The sequence below is a fragment of the Dasypus novemcinctus genome, chromosome 14 (genome assembly GCF_030445035.2).
Source record: "Dasypus novemcinctus isolate mDasNov1 chromosome 14, mDasNov1.1.hap2, whole genome shotgun sequence".
NCBI classification, from domain to species: domain Eukaryota; kingdom Metazoa; phylum Chordata; class Mammalia; order Cingulata; family Dasypodidae; genus Dasypus; species Dasypus novemcinctus.
In genome coordinates, this window is record NC_080686.1 from 96,592,278 (window position 1) to 96,613,216 (window position 20,939).

Genomic DNA, 20,939 nt, shown 5'->3' on the forward strand with positions numbered 1-20,939 from the left:
CCCGTCCACTCAAGGCATTTGGCCGTCCCATCCTTCCTCGGGTGCCCATCCTCGTTTTGAGCCATCATCACTCCCCCATCGCCTCGTGGCCTTTCTGAACCCCACCCCCCAAGGAGGCCCCCCCTGCTGCAACCCCCAATCCCAGTGGGGCTAAGGAGAACGGCTCTTAGAAGGAAAGAAAGTGGGAAGGGGACTCACAATTACCAAATGTCTCCTCTCCCTGGGAACTTTACAGACAATGCCTCATGCAGTTAGCGCCCCCAACCACAAACAAGGAGATATTCGGTCTCCGCTTCACGTGGGGAAGTGTCCTTCGTCACTTTGTCCTTCCTCACCTTGGGCATGTCTAAAATCTACATAGGTCATGGATCCCTGGGGCTGTTTGAAACCGGTGGCCTGTAATAAGGCATAATCTTCGCCACAGCTCCAAGAGGTGGAGTACTATTTTTATCATCTCCACTTGGTAAATGGAAACACCCAGTAATTTGCCCAAGCCGGTCTGGATAGTAAGTGGTGGAACTGAGAGTTGAGAGAGTCTGTCTTCCAAATTTACTTCTGACCATCATATCTGGATAACCCCCCAAAACCACACTCTTTCTCTCTCCCAAACCACCAAGCAGCATGCGAGGGGCTACGTGCTCTCATGCCATGCTGGTGGAGATTCTGAGTCAACACTCCTTCCGCAGCGGGAGGAACCTGCTACCCAGAGAGTCGGGTCCTCCCACAATCCTAGCTCGAGAAAGGGCGTGGCTGGTGATCTCACCTCCTCCTTACTCCTTCCAGGTAGAGGAACTGTTTTCTCTGCAGGAGTGATAACGTGTTTAATCACTAGGTGAGTAGCGGGGGTGGCTCCCCGCGGCTGATTATTAATAGAAGCTGGGGAAAGTATGCAAGTTGAGTGACCGGCCAGCGGTTTGGGATGCCTGGCTGACTCGGTGTCTTGATTTCTGGAGTCACCTGGATGGCTCAGACTCTACACCGTCGCCCTGACTCATGCCCTGGTTGAAGCCTTGGCTTTTCATTGCCGACACTTCCCACTCCCAAGGCAAATCTCTGTCTCACCCATCGCCTTGCACCTCGTTTACCTCATCCCTTCCCAGGCTGACTGCGGGGAACGAAGGTTCTGGTCAAGGAAACCTGGGTTTGAATCCTGGGAGACCTTGGCCAAATTACCTAACCTCTTGAAGCCTCAGTTTCCTCATCTTAGAAGTGGGCACAATGACATCTAACTCATGAAGATGTACAGCGCTAATCCCAGAGCAGGCACTCTGGAGTGACGGTCATTACTCGGTGCTGCCCCACGAAAGCCAGGCGGTCCCCAGCTCTGCAGGCCTCTGTTCTTTTGCATAATCTGTCCCCTTGGCTGCAAATACCTTTTCTTGGCCTCTCATCCTTTTCCCAGCTTGGAGAGTGAGAGTCTGATGAGGAAGGGTAACTAACTGCAGTATTCGATTGCGGGATTCTTCTTTATATTTTTCAGCAGGGTGCTAGGGAAAGAACTGGCTGCTTTGAGGCCTCTGGACACACGTTAGTGTTACCTGGGCCAAAGCAAGACACAGCCCGTGCTGGCTTTTGTTTGCGTAAAGCCTGAGCCATGAAAGATTGACGTGCCAAGAATTCCAGAAAGCAAGGAGAGAGGCTTGAAGGTGGAGAGGGAAGGCCCTTCTGCTTGGGTCGGGGCGGGGTCTGTGGGTTCTCTGAGCAGCCGGGACCCCTGACGGCTCCTAGGGGAGGTGGGGGCTGCTGGGTCCTGCGCCTGCCCTGTCCCCAGATCCCCGTGCCTGAGAGGCGCCTGCGGCTGGAAGGAACCTCAGGTTTCCCCGTGCCCGCCTGCTTCACAGCACATACCAGGTCACTGCGCCTGACGGCAGAGCCGGGGGGCCGGGACCCCCGGGCTTGACTCAGACCGACTTCCCACCACACCGGCACCAAAGGGCCGCAAGCTGCTTTAATCTGATTCAGACAAGGAAGAAATGGCCATTTCTCACATACCAGGGTGGGAGGCCTGAGCCTTACAGGGGGCCACCACATCCCTGCTCGAGATGGCGCGAGGTGAGAACGCACACGGAGGACAAACGTACCGGAAAACCTCTTGACGTGGGCCTGGCAGGATGCGACCTCCTCGAGGCCTGCGCCCGCCCACGCGACACCCAGCAGCTACGCGACTTGACGTTCAAATTAATTATAGCAAGTGCAATGAGACACCCAGCACACTTCCAGCCCTCGCTAGCCCCACGTGACTGGGGGCTTCGGCCCTGCCCAGTACACATTTCCATTGTTGCAGAACGTTCTCCTGGCAGGGCGCGGAATTAACCCAGGGCACTTCCCTCGGGAGAAATGGGACAGGAAATTTCTCCACCCCGCCCGGCACCAGTTCTCGGGCACCGCTTTAATGGGTTCCACCAGTCTGCGTGGAAGGAGGGGTCCAGAAAGAGCCTGGCTGGACGAACATTTGTGGGGAGGAGGGAGTGTGCGTCTACCTGGTACGCAGGGGCGTTGGTGGCCGCTTTGGTCTTCCGGCCCCATCTGCACGCCCCTCCTACCAAGGCCTTGTGGGACGTGACCTTGGGCAAAGGCTCCATTGTCCATGCCCCTCTGTGGTGCTCCTGGACGAAGGCCTGCTGTGACGGCAACATCAAGCTGAAAGCCAGTTTCTGGCTGCAGGCCTGTCTCTGCTCTTGGCGGGAGCTCTTTGAGAAAACTCTCCCCATCACGGGTGTGGCCTCAGCATCAGAGCCTGGCTGGCACACGGCAGGAACCCACCCAATGTCAACCCGTGGTCGGGAGTATTAGCGGGTGGCAGGCTGGCTGGGGGTGGCTGCCTGGGATCAAGTTAGAAATCTCCCATGTAACTGGGATGTTAAACCTTCTCTCCTCCAGGAAATCTTTGCTGGTGACAACCCCCAACTCTGGACAGAATCCTATGTATTTGGGGCCAAAAGGACTCTTTGGAGCCATCAAAGGTTTTGCAATTGTGTTCTAAGGTTCACAGTCTTGGCTTTGGTGCTGGTAGGAAAACTGAGCAATTGATGATGAGGAAATGGGGGGCAGAGGGGGAGGGATGCATTCCAGTAGAAAATCAACAGACAAAAGAGCAAGAGAGATCAGTGGGGGGCCTCTGGGGTGGACAGGCCCTTCCATCTGCAGGGCTACCCCCTGCAGTGATGGCAAGCAAGGACCTGGCAACACCAGCTGGTGTTGCTCAGCATCTTACTAACTTCCATGAGGAATGCAATGGAACATTCTGCATGGTTCTTTTTTCCAAGAAACTGAGCATCTAGCTGCAGATCTGAGAATCTGATTGCAGATCTTTGCATGGTGTTCGCATTGGAGAGTGGGAGAAGGAGCCAGGCCTGGGGTCCAGCTGCAGAAGGTCAGCCCAACTCTGACACCTACCAGCTGTGTGACCTCACTCAGACACCCCAACTCCACTCCCCCACCTCCCGCCCACCAGGCTTCTTCAGTGCCAATGTCTGCACAGTTTAGGGTGCAGGGCACTGTTCTCCAGGGCCAGGCCAGCCGCCGGTGTCTCATTCTGGATTCTCCAGCATCTTGGCCATCTACCTGCTGGCCTGTGTGCTCAGTCACGTCCTCCTTGTAGGTCATGCTCGCCACGCACACCGCATCATCCCCCAAGATGCAGGTAAGCCTCTGGCCCTGGACCAGCTGGCTCTGTCCCAGCTCCCCTGCTGAGCTGGGGTGACTGTTGGTGCCACTGTCCACCCCCCCTACCCAATCTCCAAATTTCATCTACCAACTCTTAACAAATTTACTTTTGTCTTTAAGCACTGACAATGAGATGTCACAGAAGTTCAGATTGAAAACCAAATTTTATGGCGTTTTTGCACTGTCTTCCAAGAAACATTGAAAACAACACCCATACATTCATTATCAGTCATTCATTCAGGCTTTGGTCCAACAACCTCCCCTCCTATGAACAAGAGGTTCTGCTCTGCTACTGGATGCTAGAGGTAGGGGGAGGGTAAGGGAACCTCTGTCCTGGGGTCTGCTGGGAGGGGCAGGGGGCAGGTCACCTTCAGAGCTACGATTATACTTACTGAGTGTAAATTCCCCGCCAGGCCCTGTTCTAAGTGCGGACTAGCCCCACGAGGGAGATGCTCTCGTGATCCTAATTTTATATATGAGGAAAATGGGCACAGAGCATTGAAGTGGAAAAGTGTCTCGTGGCCAGTGGGTGGCAGGGCAAGGATTTGAGCCCAGGCTGGTGGCTCCAGGCCAGGTCCATGCGCTTAAGCCAGGTGCTTCGTTTCGCAGGGAAGTCCCACATTGAGTGGGCAAAGACACAGAAATCCCCCAACCCAAGGCTGGAGGATGAGTCCCAGAGCAGGGGACCGCAGGAAGGGGTGACTGGGAGCTGGTGCCCGCCAACCTCCCCCGAAAGCCCGCAAGCCCTGGAGGCTCGGAATGTGGACCCTTCTTCCATGCCCGGGGACTCTGCCCTCCCCTTCGGCAGAGTGACAGACAAAGAACAAGCACAAAGACCCTCCTTTGCGCCCGGCACGCCCCCACGGGCTCTGTCCAGCTCAGACAATAACCAAGCAAGTTAGCGCTTGTCACCCCAAGGGGAAAGACCGGAAGCCAGGTTCTTGGCAGTCCCAGCTTTCCTCTACAGCTCAGAGAATATTCTGTCTGTGCCTGAGAAGGTCGAGGCTCAGGGAAGGCACATGGTTTGCTGAGGTCATAAAGCCCATTCCAGTTGGAGCTGGGACACCCAGCTGGGGGGTGAGCCTGTAGGCGCAGGGACTGCTTCTGTCCTCGTCACCCGAGGCCCTGGGTGGGGACCCACACGCACATAGAGTGAGGGCTTCGTGAACCCTTGTTTAAGGAATGGACGCACAGTGAATGCACAAGTGCGCAGTCCACACTCGTCTTAGCCTCAAGCCCCTCTGGAAACAATGGCCCTCATCCCTTCTCTTCTGCCTCCTCCATAACAGAGCACCAGGTTTGTGACACTGTCCGCTATCTATGACATTTCTCAGTTTCCATTTTACATCCTGCCCAAACAGACACTTCCCAGCTGCCCTCGTGTGAGGCTAAAGTTTGGTCACTGGGAGCTAAGTGAAAGTGGTTGAAGACTTCTGGGGAATCTACTTAAAGGGAGGGAGCACGCATGGATTGATTTGCTTCTTCATCAATTCTGGCCAGAATGAAATATCGTTGCTGGCACTCCAGCAGCAATAGTGGGCCGTGAGGTGACTTTAGGATTCACCAAGAGAGAAGGGACTTGGGTCATTGATACCGTGGGGTGCCACACCAGCCCTGGACAGCTGCCTGTGGACACCTTGGACCTGAGAGAGAGGTAAAGTTCTTGAACCACTGTTGCTTGGGGGTCTTCTGTTGCTCATAATTGGACACAGTTATAACTGATTCAAGTCTCCAGTGGAGAAACGCATTTGACGAGGCCTCCAGAGTGTTCGTGAAGACCTGGGGCTGTGTGTTCAGATCTGCTGCTGCATAAGTTGCATGGCATGAACTAGAGTCATTTCCTCATATGCAAAATGGAGCAAGCACATCTAGGCCAAATGTGTGGTGTGCTGATTAGATGAGACGCATTATGTGAAGTACTTAGCACCCAGCCCACTGTGAGGCCCGGGGCGGGCTGGGGGTGCCTAGCAGAGACCCTGCCCTGAGCACCAGGCCCTGGCACATGGACACCGATGGGACCAGCTTTTGCTGATGACCTGGTGATGTGAATGCTTTACTTCCTATCACAGGGGACAGCTGGACCCTGAATGGGACATGCCAGGACTCCTGGCTGAGCCTTCATCAGTGGGGCAGAGGGCTGCCAGACAGGAGAAGACACCTGGGGAGCTCCCTGGGCCTTCAGGCCTAGGCCTATTGGGAGAATTCTCTGGAAAGGTGGGTGGAACCATGGGGAGCTGGGATGCTTGTCTACCCCATCATGCTGGAAGATTCAGAGCAAAATAAGCCGTAGCCCTGAGACCAGGTGCATCCAGTTCAAACACCTCTACCACTTTATAGCCCCAAACGTTTTCCCACACTTCAAGGTATAGGAAATCAAATCTGGATCCATACTGGGGTAGTTGGGGGGGAGTTTCTTCTGGCTCGTATCTGTTACTAGATGGGCTCAGTTAAAGAAGAGATGAAATAAGATGTGTGAGATTCCCTGGCAAACAGTAGGTACATAGTGAATGTCCTCCTTCCTTTCCCTTCCCTCAGGGCCACTTCAGTAGGCCTTTGAGGACCCATTCCAAGTAAACTGGACACACAGAATTTATTTTGAAAGCACAAAAGAAGGCCATGCATCTGCCTTTCATAATCTCCTGACTAAAGGTGAGCCAGGGAGGGGTAAAGTTCATGCAAGGTCACAGTCCTCCCAGGTACAACAGGGCCTTTCAGGAAAGATCTGTCCCCTGTCCAGAGAGAAATGCTTTAATGCTAATTAAATGTTAAGTAATTGGAAGGGGTAATCTATTGTAATTCTTTTTATTTTAAAATTATTTACAATATTTCAAAGTATTTCAAATTTAAATTTCTCATAGAATCTGAGAAATCAGAGGCAGAAAGACTGTGAAGTGGCTTTGGAGACCGGTCTAGAATTGATTAATGGATTTAATCTTGCCTGCTTGGTAATCGATGGGTAATGGCTGCCTGTGCACTGCATTGAGAAGAATCCACTATGTCTCATCAACTAGTGATGTCTGCCCTGGGCTTAGCATGGAGGTGTGGAGATGCACACATGGCCAGGGTATTTGACTACCCTGAACTAGTCCCTTCTTACCATCTGCTTAAACTTAGCCCATGTGAATATAATCAACGAATTACTAGTGAAGTTAAGTGATAACTAGATAGCAGCTCTGAGATCGCTCCTTGGTGAAGGCCAACTCCAGGCAGAGCTGGGAGTGAGGCTCAGCTGGTTGCCTCTTAAGCTACCGAATATTGAGCCTCACATCTTTAGCACTTTACATACATTATTTCTGATCCTCCCAGCAATTCTGCGAGATAGGTATGAGCATACTCATTTCACAGATTAGGCAGCTGAGTCTACAAGAGGTTAAGTAACTTGCCTAAAGTTGACTCCACTGTTAAATGCCAAAGCTGGAATTTGCTCCAGCTCTAATGCCCAGGGCCACGCTCTCCTTTACTCTGCTGCACTTCCTCTGTTCCCACGGAGGAAGGGGGAAGGACGGCCCTCTGACGATGGACCATTAGAGAAGCTTCCGTTTTTCTCTGCCCTGGCCAGGTGGGGAGCTTCAGAAAGGGGCTGATTTATCTAAGCAGCTTCTCAAGGCTCCACTGGCTTTGACGCTGGGACTTGGCTTTGGCTTTCACTCCAGACAGGGGGGTGGTGCCTCACGGTGGTTGGGAAATGCCTGTTTTGCCTCAGACAGGTCAGCTTAGGCTGGCAGCACGTTCTTCACGGACTCACCTTGAGAAAGCCATTTCTCTGCATGTAGAGGCAGGGCAGGATGCTGACGCAGTGCCGCCGGGGAGGTCCGCGTGACTTCCTTTAGCAGAGTCAGGAGTCTGAGCACCTGTGGACCCTGTCCTCCATTGCCCTTCTTCTGGCCGAGAATCTGAGGGGCTCGGTGGGCTCATCAGTAGAGCCAGGAACCATCTCTCCCCTCTGACCTGCGCCTCTTCTTTGTATTGTCTCCGACTAACTTCGCAAATGTATCAGTGTTAAGTAATTTTGAATAGGGAATGCTTTGGAATGGTTTAGAAAAATAAACAATCTAAAAACGGTACACAGGGAAATTTCTTACTCCCATTCCTGTACCCCACCCTTGGGGTTCCCTGCCCCACACCGTAACAGCCACTTTTATTACTTCGTGCGTGACTGTCCTGAGCTTCCCACAGAAAGCACAAACACAGATGAACAAATACGCTAATTACCTCGCTTCTATTACAAACAGGGTAGCATGTTGTACACACTGCCTTGCACCTTATTTCAAGTGATAATATATCCTGAAGCTCTTTCCTAATACCACAGAAAGAATGTCCTCCTTCTTTTAGACACCTGTATATAATTCCATTTAATGATGCACTAGCTTATTTGATTAGTCTTCTCTTGATGGCCTTCAGGCGTGTTTCCAGCTTTTTATTACAAACAATATTGTAATAGGATATGTTGCTTAGTAACTGGGCAACTTTATCAGTTGGCTAAATTCCCAGAGTGGGGTTGCTGTCTCAAAGGGTATATGCTTTTATAACTCTGATAGTATTGCCAGATGCCCTCCATAGAGTTTGTACCAGCTTACGTTCTCACCAGCAAGGTACTGGTTTCCACTCAACCTCACCAACCAGATGTCGATTTAAAAAGTTTTTAGCAATCCTAACAGGTAAAAAATATTATCTCTTTACTGTTTTGCATCAGTTTCCCCTTCTACAGTGTTCCCTTTATATATACAAAGACAGTCTTCTTTTTTAAAAAAAGATTTATTTATTTAGTTCCCACCCTCCCTGCCCCATTGTCTGCTCTCTGTGTCCATTCACTACATGTTCTTCTATGTCTGCTTGTCTTCTCTTTAGGCGGCACCAGGAACCTATCCTGGGACCTTCCAGGGTGGGAGAGAGGTGCTCAATCTCTTGTGCCAACTCAGCTCCCTGGCCTGTTGTGTTTCTTATTGCTCTCCTTTGTGTCTCTTTTTGTTGCATCATTTTGCTGGGCCAGCTCTCCTCTAGGGCCAGCTCACCACACGGGCCAGCTTGCCTTCACCAGGAGGCCCCAGCAATCAACGCCTGAACCTCCTACATGGTAGACAGGAGCCCAATGGCTTGAGCCACACTGCTTCCCCAGTCTTCTTTTATATGAGGAAAACGTGTGAACCTCGGCCTCATTAGCCATAAAATGGGTTTGTTTCCTACCGCATAGGGTTGTTGTGAAGACTAATGAGCTCCTGTGTGCAGACCACAGGTCCCAGTGTCTGTGACCATTTAGGAGGCCAGGGGGAGGATCCTCTGCAAGGCTGTGAACAGAAAGACCCGGTCATGGTGTCAATGGATTGAGGAGGTGGGCAGGAGTAGGGAGGGTGGGTAGGAGGGCTTCCAGCCAGCGAGGCTAGGTGGCCTGGTATTCTGGCCAACAGCACCAGGCAGGAGGTTGAGAGCTCCTGGCAGCACCCCTTCCCCTGGGCTAAGTGCCAGTGCAGGCACAGAATGAGCCACTGGTCCTGGTGGGGATGGAGAGAGTGGACGGCTCCAAGACAAAATGGGCAGGACCCAGTGACCTGTAGTCCCAAGGCAGGTGAGGAGGAGGGAGGTGGTGGGCTGCCCCCTGGGCTTCTGGTTTGTGCAAGTGTGAGCTTGGGGGAGCCATTCACAGGGACAGGGGACACCAAAGAGGTGACCTGATTCCAGGCAAGTCAGGGTGCTTGAGGGCAAGCCTGGGAAATGTCCAGTGAGCGACTGGCTGCATATTTCTGGAGCAGAAGGAAGTGATCTGGGCTGATCTGCAGTGATCCACATATTAGAAGTAGGATCTAAAGATGAGGTGCATCTCTTCACCTGGTTAGAAGTTTATCTCCAAAGACAAGGCCATGAAAGTTCTGGATCACTGGTTCTCAATGGAGGCGGCACGGGGGAGGGTACCCCCAGGGGACATGTGGCAATGCTGGAGACATTTTTGGTTGTCACAACTGGGAGGCGGTGCTACCAGCACCCAATTGTTAGAAGCAGGGAAGCTGCTAAACATCTTACAATGCACAGGACAGTCCCCACCACAGAATTACCGGACTCAAATTGTCAACGAGGTGAAGCAAGCCGATGAGCAAAGCCCCATGGAGACCACAATGGCTGAGAAATCAACCTGCTACCTGGGGCCCGACTTTGTATCCCAGATCCCACACTTCCCAGCTGAGTGAACTCTGACAATTCACCTGCCTCCCCTAAGCCTCAGGTTCCTCCTCCATAAATTAGAGGCAAATCTTCCCTACCCCATAATGCTCTTAGAATGATTGGAGAAAATAGTATGTGCTTAAAATCTGGTACGTGGTAAGTACACTACCAATGCTGTTTTTTCTCTTGCCCTGCTAATGCCCTGCCTCCGAGATCTCCTTGTCCGTGGGGGGCTGTGGGTGGGCCTGGCTGCTCCACGGCAGCCCCGTGGCTGAGGGAGCCCAGGCTGGTGATGTCCAGGCTCCTGCTCACCCCTCTGCAAAGCCGCCTGCCCCTCTTCTCTCTCCAGCACATACGCCTGCTTCATTTTTGCGATGGAGGGATGATGCTTCTCTCTTTCCTCGCTTGCCTCTTGCTCGTTTCTCCCACTAGCTTGTAAGGCCACGAGGGCCGGGCCCGGCTGTCTTCATCACGGCCATATCCTTTCTGCATGCAACAACGCAGAGCTCAAGAAATGATTCTGGCATGAATGAATGAAAGAAAAACTCGACCCTGGTTCAAAAAGAAACAAACCAACCCAGTGCAGAGCAGAGCGATAGCCGCAGCCGCCTGCTGTGTCCTAGAGGAGGAGAGGGAGGCCGCGCAGGGATGCGGGTAATGATTACAGGCTCTGTCCTCAGACGCTCAGTCTGGCTTCACCCCAGAGCAGCAGCTGCCCATCAGCCTTCCAGACCTCGGCGGGAACCACAAGGCCCCTCTGGGAGAACACAGACCAGGCTGAGACACGCTTCCCAGCGCCTCAAACACGGAGCCCGGGGGAGAGCAGGCATCGGCTTTGAAGAAGTCCTGAAAGTAAAGCTGCATCTTGCTTTGGATATTTTTGAAGTCGCTGGAAGGCCCAGGCTTCTCCGTGCACTAGGATTTGGGATTTGGGCTTTGGGCTCCTGGGATTTGGAAATGAAGAGAGCACAGACAGCTCAAGTCCATCTCTCTGGCTGCTTAGGGAAGATTCAGGTGTCGAGTGGGGAAGGGAGGCCTCAAGCCAGTGGAAGCTTCTATCTCTGGTCTCCCGGAGATGTTTTAAAATCAGATTTCATTTTCAGGAGTAACTCCCTCAGGTATTTTCACTCACCCACCCACTACTTAAACTGCAGCAACATCTGTCAAAACAGCCGCTTAATTGCAGTGTCTTTAACTCCACTGTGGGTTCAAAGCGCTCAATGAGTCTAAACAGATTTATCCAGTGCTGGTTGAGAGGAATCTCTCTCCTCTTCCCAGACACTCAACACAAGAATTCATTCATTCATTCATTCATTCATTCATTCATTCATTCATTCATTCCCAAAGGGTTTACTGAGCAGCCCCCACTGGCCTGGCAAATGGGGAAACAGAGGCCTCAATGCTGTCTCTGACCTTGAGGAGCTCACCTTCTGTTGAGGGAGGCACACGTGTGGGAACAGCTATCATCCTGATGGTGATACAGGTGGAGAAATCACGGGTTAGGGAAACTGAGGCAATTGGCCTAAAGAAGCTTGTCTGAAAGGCTTAAATAAAAAAGAGAGAGCTATCGTCTCAGAGGAAAAAGAAATAGCAATCTCATCAGTGGGAATCCAGAGGCTCTCCTTTTTGTTGTCCCCCAGGTTTTCCCCTTTTCCTCCCAGGCACAAGCTGGAATTGGGCTTCTCTGGCCCCTTGGAGCTAGGTGTGGTCGTAAGACCAGGCTTGGCCAGTGAGGTGTGAGCAGAAGGATGGGCCGCAGTTGCAGATTGAAGCTTGAGGAGCCAGGACACCTTGCAGAGGTGAACAGCAGGACTCCTGATGGTGATGGCCCCAGCAAACTTGGTCCTAAAGGGAACAAATAGAGTGTGAGCTCTCAACCAATCCTGGGCAGTCACATAGGGTAAATAAGAAATAGGAAATAAACCCTTGTGTTGGAAGCCACTGAGGTTTGGGTTTTACTGCAGCATAATCTAGTGCTTCCTGGTACAACCCAACCCCAAATGATCTCTTTCACAGTGTCTGGAATTTCACCGTTAGAAATTTTTTTTTTTTTTAAGGGTCAAGAATGATGTTTCGCTGTATTAGTCAGGCTTGTCTAGGTTCTGCAGCAATGATAAATAAGTCCCAACATCTGGGTGGCTTACCATAGTAAACGTTATTTCTTGCTCACTTCAGGGTCAGATTTGGGTCAGGTTGCCCTCAACCCATCTGTACCTAGGCCGGCAGGAAGACGCACCCACTGGGGGCTCGGAAGGGGGCGGCATATTGACTTGTCCCTGACACAGGTCACTTCTGCTCAAAGTCCATTGGTCAGAAATAGTCACATGACCCCGAACTAACCCGTAGCTGTCTGGCACAGGGGTCCCCATTAGTGAATGTGCTTTTATAGTGGAATCACTAGTAAGAGAGAAAGTTCAAATCCTCCCTACTTGAGGGAGAGAGTAAAGACTAGATTTTATGAGACATGCGTGTTCATTTGCTTAGCCCTCCCTGTGGCCCTATGAGCTGGGTAGGATTGTGGTCCCCGTTTTGCAGAGGACTAAACTAAGACGGGGGAGGCTAATGAGCTCTCCCAAGAACACACCCTAGCTCATGCAAGACTTTGGGTGTGAGCCCAGGCAGCCTGGGCTGGGGGCCACACCCTGCAGTGCTTCATCACACGCAAGTGTGCCGATTCAACCGGTCTTGTAATTATGGTGTGCTCACTCTGGTCCATGGTGCTCTCGAAAGGGAAGGTAGTTGCAGCGTCTTTGACAAGAATTGGGCAAAACTGGGCTTCCCTCACAGGAGCCCATAGTTCTTATTGCCCTTCCTGCATGCTGCAGCGGGAGAGAGCCGAGAGACTTCAGCCATCCCTCATTTGTGGGACGTTAATTGAAGACAGTTTCTTTTTAGGGAACATTGAGTTTGTGCCAGCCACGGTCCTCAGCTCTGGACATACTTTTATGGCATTTAATCATCCCGTTCACGTTTGCGTATGTGTTATTGTCCATTCATAGATGTGGAGCCTAAGGCTCATGGAGGTGAAGTGGCTTCCCAAGGTCACACAGGGAGCTAAGCAGCAGGGCCGGGAGCCAACCAAGCTCTAGCCAGTCAGCACCCATGCTCTTAGCCACCCTAGAGTCCTTCCCCATCTATCAGTTGGGAGGTCCAATGTTCTTGGATCACTGTCCAAGCAGGAGAGAAGCACAAGGAATCAGAAGACCTGGATGAGGCCTGGGGGCTGCTCTGTGACCCGGGGCAAGCTATTAACTTCTTGAGCCTCTGTACGTTTAAGCACATACTAGACATAACATTACCAAGGCACCAATGGGATATACAAAACATGAATGCACTCTGCAAACAACCAAATCGGGGCTAAATGCTCAGGACCTGCTTTTTCCCTCCCACCCACTCCCCATCCCCACCAAATACTGGCTGCCTTGGCCTTGCAGAATATTTAAGATTCCTTTTCCACTCTTGGCCCAACAGATTGCCTTCCTGATGAGGTAAAACAATGTTCAGACTTGTGCCGTTGCTGGCTGAAGAACAACCTGAGCTGTGATTAGAAATGTTCCCACTCCAGGGCCTGCCTCTTTTAGGAGAGGCTCTCAGGACAGGGGAGGGGACCAGCCGCCCTGGCCCTGCAAGGCTCCTGCTTCTTGTGCCCGCCCGTGTGCTGCGGCAACGGGGACGCACGCGCCCTGGCCTCCTCCAGTTTACGAGATAAACTGAGGTGCTGGAGACCTCGCAGCTGGTGGGGGAGGAGACGGCAGGGCTGCCTGACCCCCCCTGCCTCCCACCTTAGCTGCCAAGTCTCCCGCTTCCTGGTCTTAGCTAACTACCTCACTCTCTGCGCGGGACAGCTGTCCTCCGACTGGAGTGTGGCAAACCCAAAGCCTTAACTAAGCAACAATGGGGCCCGAGAAACCTGACCTGGGCGGCACCTCGGGATGTGTTACATCAGCACTCCCTCCACCTCTCTGCCCGGAAGGCTAAACCACAGCCACTCTCTCCTCCTCCAGGGCTAGTGAAGGGAACTGGTTTCCAAACACACATGTAGAAACCACACCAGCTCTGCAGCCCAAGGACCCACTAGACAGTCTGCAAAACCTTCCGAAGGTGCATCTTCAGCTTTCCCAAGAAGAGGCTGAGCAGCCTTTGGGAATCCTCCCCGAGAAGCGCCCCAGGTTGGCACAGACACGCGCCTCTTGCTTCTGGAGAAGCCACATCCCACCTCCGGACCCTCAGGAGTGAGAGAACCCCTGAGAAAACCAGGGGTTTGGGGCCGAATCCCACGGGAGTCCATCTTGGGGCAGACACACCCCTCTAAGGGTCACCCATGGCAAAACGAGGCCCCTGGCCCTCCCCGTTAGGGCTGGGGGGTGACTCAGTGCAGGAACTCGTTGATTCTTCCTGTCTTCAGTCATCCCTCTAACTTGTCTCTACCGAGGGCTTTACTTTGTGCCAGGGACTGAGAATTTGTCAGTGACGTGGAGAACGTGACATTCTGGCCCTCGTGGAACTTACATTCTGGTGGGAAGGGGCGGACGATATGTCGATAAGGAAACAAGATGAATGACGAGTTGAGTAGAGAGGAAAGCAGGTCACAAGAGGGTGCTGAGTGGAGCTTCCCTGCGTTAGACGAGATGGTGAGAAGAGACCTCCTCCTTCTGAACGGAGACCTGGAGGACGGGAAGAAGTCAAGGGCAAGGGCTGGGCAGGAAGCACCCCTCCAGGTGGGGTAGACCTACGAGGGCCGAGGCGGGAAACGGAGGAGGCGGAGGCTGGAGTGGAGTCAAGCTGGAGGGGCCTGGCCAGGAGCTCGCACGGTCATCTGGGGCAAGAAGCAGCTCCTGGGGGTTCAGGTAGCGGGGGAGTGAGGGGGGACTCACTCCTCTTAGGGGGTCATTTTGACTGCCATCTGGAAAACGGCGGTGAGGAGGGCAAGGCTGGAAAAGTGCGGGCAGTGAGCAAGCTCCTGGGGTTGTCCCACTGAGAGGAGAGGAGGGGACAGAGTTAAGGGGCCTTTTGGAGGTGCCACTGGCTTGCCACCCAGGACATAGCTGGCCCATAATAGGTGCTAGCACAGCTCCTCCCCCTCTCCTGAGTGCCCCAAGCTCCAGGTGTGCTGGCCCAGGCCCTGCAGACACTGGAAGCTCATGGACGATTGTTGTGCTGACCTGAGCACCTTATACCCGTGTGTCCTCAGTGGAGCCCTACCTATCTGTGCCTCAGTTTCCTCATCTGTGAAATCGGGCTGTTGCGAGGAATGAATAACATTATATAGAGAAAGTCACACCTTCTTAGCATTAGTTCTGCCTGTTTAGCTCCCCCTCCACCCTCCTGTAGATACGGGGTCGGGCTAGTGTGAGGACATAGATGTGTGCCCTCCCCCGTGTCGCTACTTGTTTGCTCCACGGCGAGGTGGCCTTGGGTCCCTCATACCTTCAAGACGCCCTGCTGGACACTCAAGTAGTAAAACCCTTGAAAAACAATGACTACAATGAGCCCAGAATACATAGACACTGAAAGGGGTTTTTGCCTGGCGTTAAGAGACCCCAGATTTCCCGGATGTGACACCCTTGTAAATCGAGGGCCGTTTGTGCTCTGTTTAATCGGGAACGCTGTTTTGGAAAATTCACATCGCACAAGACAGGGCTGCTCAGTCACTGAGTCATCAGCAAACACACCCGAGTCTGCCTGCCTTTGGGACCGTGAATTCACAATGATTTGTGATTTATAGGCGCAGGTGATCTACAGCCTCATGTCGTCTTCCAGCACAGTCAGGCCCAAGCAGCTGGCTGTTTGAAAATACACATTACTATACCATAAGTGATTTTCCTTTTTCCCCTCCTTTATATTAAAGTTAGAACGTTACATGTATTTTCTTAAAATTGTATGTACAAGTAGACCTATACTATTATATGTATAAGTAGATTTATCCAACTAAATCAAGACCTATGATTTTGCTATCAGGATAATAAAGAAAATGTCACAAAATATTTACTTTTAAAAGTGAGGTTTGGCACAGGTAAAAAAAAAATGAAGATGATGACGATGGAGCCCCTGTGCCACACCATACAGAATTAACTGAAAATAGATAAAGAACCTAAATACAAGAGCTAAAACCATACAATTCTTAGGAGAAAACAAAGGGGGAAATCTTCATAAACTTGGAGTTGGCAATGGATTCTTAGGTATGACATCAAAAGCATGAAAAACAAAAGAAAAAATAGATAAATTAGACCATTCAAATTTTAAAATTTTGTGCATCAAAGGACATTATAAGAAAGTGAAAGACAACCTACAGAATGGGAGAAAATAATTGCGAAGCATATATCTGATAGGGGTTTAATATCAAGAATGTAAAAAGAACTACAAATAACAATAAAACGACAAACCAAATTTTAAAATGTGTAAAGGACTTGAACAGACATTTCTTCAGAGAAGATATACAAATGGCCAATAAGCACAGGAAAAGATGCTTAACATCATTACCCTTTAGGGAAATGCAAATCAAACTATAAGATACCACTTTCACTAAAAACAAAACAAAACACCAAAAACATAAAATAACAAGTGTTGGTGCACATGCTTAGAAGTTAATGGAAATGTAAAATGGTATAGCCACTGTGGAAAATATTCTGGCAGTTCCTCAAAAAGTTAAACACAATTACTATAAGAGCCAGCAGTTCTGCTTCTAGTTATAAAGCCGAAAAGAATTAAAAAACCCATATTCATACACCAAAGTCAAGAAGACTCTTGCATGGCCTCATAAGGAAGTATTTTTTTTAAACCACCTTAAGTACAGCTTGACATAAAACACACAGTCCATATCCTCCAAAGGATTTCTTTATTGCCCTTTGGGCAACTGGGGAGCCACTGGATTAATCAATCATTGCAATTGAAAGATTGTAAGCAGGGGAGTGGTGTGGTCAGGCTTGTGCCTGTGAAAAAATGACCTTGATACCTTCTACCACATAGTAGAAGAAGCAAGGCAAGGAGACAATTGATGGGCTGTTTATCAGAGAGAGAGAATGATCACTGAACTGAGACTGTCGCTGTGAGAATCACAGGGGAGGACTGATCTGAGGGATATTCAAGGAAGGAGAAGAGAAAAGAGTGACGGGACGTGCAACCTGAGATGGCTGCTATCAACAGAACCCTGGGCAGGGAATATTTGCCTGGAAGGGTCTAGGGGATCAAGATGAGGATGAGTATTACATGAGTGGCACCTGGCAAAAGCAATGTCATGTTTAATCTTCGGGCCAAACCTGAGAGTCGCTGGATCTCGGGATGCCGGTTCTTCACACCGCCAGGAGCCCAGCCCCGACGCCACCTGCCTTGCGTGAACTGGTACCCTGTGTGGCAGAATTTCGAGAAGCCGGACCAGCACCGTCTCGGCGGCTGCCTGCAGTCGTGCCATTGAAATGTGTTTCAGTGCCATCGAAAGGGTGTGCATTTATCCTTGGAGGCGACACTGGACTGGATGTTACCGCACTGTGAGCTAAGCCGGCGGAGTAGAGACAAGCATCCATCACTGGGAGCAGCAGGGTCCTGGGTTGCCATGGTAACTAGATGGGAGCCAAGTTTCCCGTTCTCTGTGAAAAACAAGGCGTGGTCCCTTCTGTGATAAGCTACTAAATGTCTCACATGTTGTTCCCAGCCTGGATGCCGCTCCTCCCGCTCTCTTTCTCTTGGCTTGTGAATTTCCTACTCCTGCCAAATAGGTCAGTTGAGTTGGAAGCGTGGATTGTTTGTGCTGATGGATGCCAAGCTCCCCAGTCTGGTCCCCCTCACCTGGCGCAAGCTGACGCACCCTAAGCCCGGTCAGGTGGAACCTTCTCTTTGAAGCCCCCGGCCCCCTGCCGCCCCTCCTTGCAACCCGCCCCCCCCAACACACGCTTAGCAGATCAAGATAGTTTCTATCTCTTGAGCCCTCCCACAGCCCAGGGGCAAACCTCCCATTCCCACCCCTCTGCCTTGTAATCGTGAACTAGTGGAGAATGAACAAATGAGTTTCAATGCTGCTAATAATGAGAAACCGCCTGGGATACATTTAAAACAGTTTGTTAAACTCTTTTCTAAAACACATCTACATCCACAGGGTTCAAAAAAGCCTTACAGTGCCCAAGGGCTAAAATGGAGTGACTCTGCCTTCCATCTCACGAGACCCACTGCCCAGAAGTTTCTGCACACAAAATGGATTCTTACATTTTTAGAAATTTCCCATTTACATGCTTTATACTATTGAGATTGTTTGTGCATACAGTACAAATTCTCTAACATCTTTATTTATTTTAACAATGCTCTGGATATAGTTTCACCTCCTTCTCTACAGATTTAAGTTCTATTTTATGTGTATAAAATAATTTATTTAGCTTGGGTAGATGGAAAAGTTTTGGCGATAGAGGATGATGACGGTAGCACAAGACTGTGAATACGCTCAACGCCATTGAATCACACACTTGAAAGTGGTTAATATAGGTTGTATATGTGTGACCGCAATAGAAATTTCTTTAAAAGTAACCAAGCTGATATTGGAAGACAAGTATGATATGCCAACTAATGTTCCTGCCACTTGAGCTTGTTTATCTTCATCGTCCCCAGTACTAGGTTTATCTGATTAATTGTAGGCCCTCGTTGGTTGGTTTTGGGGTCAAAGACACGGGGTTCCAATGTATATTCGTCTATACTGTCGACATTGTGTTAGATGTGATAATTAAGGTTTCTATTTATTTTCTCCAAAGACTGACAACACGTCTAAGGCAGGGGCTATATCATGTAGAGTTACTGCTCTCCATGTGGCACTTAGTAAATTTGTGGAATGAATTTCTGGGTCTGGATATGTGTTGGAAAAGGTTGGTAAATATTTCCTAAGGCAAAGTCAGTGGCTTAAAAGCTAAATTTATTTAAGATAGCTTTTCCTCAAGGGTATTGCTCCAAATCAATGCAACACTTCATTTAGTCCACTCTCCATATAATGGATAGTCAGTTTCCTCTCAATGTTTTACTCTTCTAAGCAATGCTGTTCACTTGCCTGATTATTTCCTTGGTATAATGTTGCAGAAAGTTCTAAATGTGGAATTGCTGAATAGAAAGATGCACTAATTTTAGAGACTTTTGAGACATATTATCAAAATTTTCCTCTGGAAGAGTAATAGACATTTTTACTCTGACAGTGTCCTGAATTTTTTGTCACATCCTCTTTCACCCCAGGTTGAGAAAAGCTATGTGAATTTTAAGCTTGTGTTTCTTTAATTATTTGTTAGTTTGAATATATTTTTGTACATTTGTTGGCCATTTGTTTTCCTGTGTGAATTCTTTGTTCACATTCTTTGTCGAGCTTTCTGTTGGGAGGACTTGGTTGATTTCGTATTGTGGCTGGCTGTTGCTTTGGTGTTTCCAATGAACCGTGTCTCTGGGATTCACATACTTACTCCTCCTGCCCTTGGACCTGGGCTGCTCCTTGTGATCTGCATCAGCTCTGAGAATGTGTGGAAGTCACACTGTGACCTCTCCAAGGTTCAGTCTTAAGAAGGCCCGGAAGCTTTTACTTCTGCACTCTTGGAAGGAAGCCAGCCACCATGCAACAAGTCCACCTGTCCATGTTGAGAAGGTGCGAAGCCTAATCTAGCCACGTGGAGCTGCTGGAAGAAAACTGAGGCCCCAGAAACAGACCTGGGGGAACTCCTAACGGCCAGCATCAATTTGCCAGACATGGGAGGGAAGTTTGACAAGCACAGGCCAGACGCCTGCCCCATATGAGCCACCCAGCTGCTGGCATGCCTCGTAGAGAGGGACTAAGTCCTGTCCAAATTGTTGAATCATGAGCAAATAAATAAAATAATTACTGCTTCCAGACTCTAGTGTGGGGTGGCTTGTTACTCAGCATTAGAAAACTGAAACACTGACCATTGATAAGAATTCTACAGATTACGGTTTATGTACTGAGTAATTGAGTGTCAGAATTTAACCCTCACTGTTGCAAATCTATTTCCACAATTCTTTTGGCCCTTTATCTCTGCATGGTTTCAGCTGTGCATGACATGCTTAAAGATCTTTCTCACTCAGTTAAAAATGATACTACCTATATTTCTGCTACAATTTTTTAAACTTTATTTATTTTTGTGTTATATTAAAAGTTTTAATCAATCTAGAACTGACTTTGAACCAGGGCAGGGGTAGAGGATAAATCTGTGGTTACCTAGGTTTTTCCTGGACTGGAAATGAGTAAACAGCGGAGGTGGTGGAGGCAAAAGGAGGGGAAGGAGCTGAAACAGGTTGTCGAGGGTCCAGAGGAAGCTCTGGAGGTCCCCACATGCCGGGGTCCTGATGTTGCTGCCTCATCCCCAGAGCAGGAGATACATAACCACAACCCAATGTGTTCTTAAGATCTTTATGGGATCCTGGTTTATTTTATTTTATTTTAAAGACATATGTGGGACTATTTAGGTTATCTGATTTGAATATGGACTGGGTATTAAATGCTATTCAGGGGAAGCGGACTTGGCCCAGTGGATAGGGCGTCCGTCTACCACATGGGAGGTCCGCAGTTCAAACCCCGGGCCTCCTTGACCCATGTGGAGCTGGCCCATGCGCAGTGCTGCTGCGTGCCGTGCCATGCACGGTGTCCCTCGCGTAGGGGAGCCCCATGCGCAAAAGAAAGTGCAGCCTGCCCAGGAATGGCGCCGCACACACGGAGAGCTGACACAACAAGAAGACGCAACAAAAAAGAAACATGGATTCCTGTGCCGCTGACAACAACAGAAGCAGACAAAGAAGAACACGTAGCAAATAGACACAGAGAGCAGACAACTGGGACGGGCGGGGGGGCGGGGAAGGGGAGAGAAAAATAAATAAATAAATCTTAAATGCTACCCAGAAGGGGTGTTAATTTTCTTAGTTGAGATAATGAACTTATAGGTCTGTGAGAGAATGCTACTATATTTAGGAGATACCTGAAGTATTTAGGTGTAAAGGATCACGGTGTCTGCATCCGACATTCAAATGGCTTAGCAAATAAATAACAAATGCAAAAATGAAAGCAAAAAGTGAAAAACAATGAATTTTGAAAGTAGGTATAGGAATGATCATTGCATTGTTCTTGGGAAAACAGTGCAGTCAAGGTGCCCAGG